Below are 567 nucleotides of genomic sequence, written 5' to 3' on the forward strand. Positions count from 1 at the left end.
AACAAATACATTACTGCAAAATAATGCACATAGCTTAAAAAAAAAAACACCAAAAAGAAACAACCACTTATTCACCTAATTCTAATCACCCTCGACCCCAATACAGAAAAAAGGGAAATCCCCCGACTAAACCTGAAATAAGGCGAAAATTCGACCCTCCAGGAGCAAGTGCGCTTCCCGGCGCTCGCTTGTCCGGCGCGAAGGTTCGCAAAGACAAACAAGGCCAACGGACGCCTCCCGATTCCTCCTCGATTTTCGGGCCGAGGCGAGCGTCACCAACGGATTCCGACGTGGTTGCGAGGGCTGCGGATAGCTTGGTGGTCAGGGGTGAGTCCCAAGGTGGAAGTTATGGCGGTGTTTTGGCTTTTTTAAAGGGAAATAAAGGATGGTGTTTTTTTCCGTATTGGTGGAGGACGAGGGTCGTATTATGAAGGATTTTTCGTCCCAAAAGTTCAAATCACCTTTGCGGCTTTGATTAAAACGGTGGGCTTGTAACAGACGTGGCGATGATGTAACTCAAACTTTTTATCAAATTATTTCCAGGAGAATCAGATTTTCCTTATTTCA

At 45.7% G+C, this 567-nt stretch overlaps 1 protein-coding gene across 2 annotated transcripts in view; it reads left to right on the forward strand.

Annotated features, from left to right (window-relative positions):
* Positions 1 to 168: 168 nt before the first annotated feature.
* Positions 169 to 567, forward strand: part of LOC119587979 (borealin-like) — a gene marked incomplete in the record, with an annotated part of 10567 nt that continues 10168 nt past the window's right edge. For both annotated transcript variants that reach the window (XM_037936698.1, XM_037936699.1), the window contains 1 exon segment: positions 169 to 327.

The sequence above is a fragment of the Penaeus monodon genome, chromosome 23 (genome assembly GCF_015228065.2).
Source record: "Penaeus monodon isolate SGIC_2016 chromosome 23, NSTDA_Pmon_1, whole genome shotgun sequence".
In the NCBI taxonomy this organism is placed as follows: Eukaryota; Metazoa; Arthropoda; class Malacostraca; order Decapoda; family Penaeidae; genus Penaeus; species Penaeus monodon.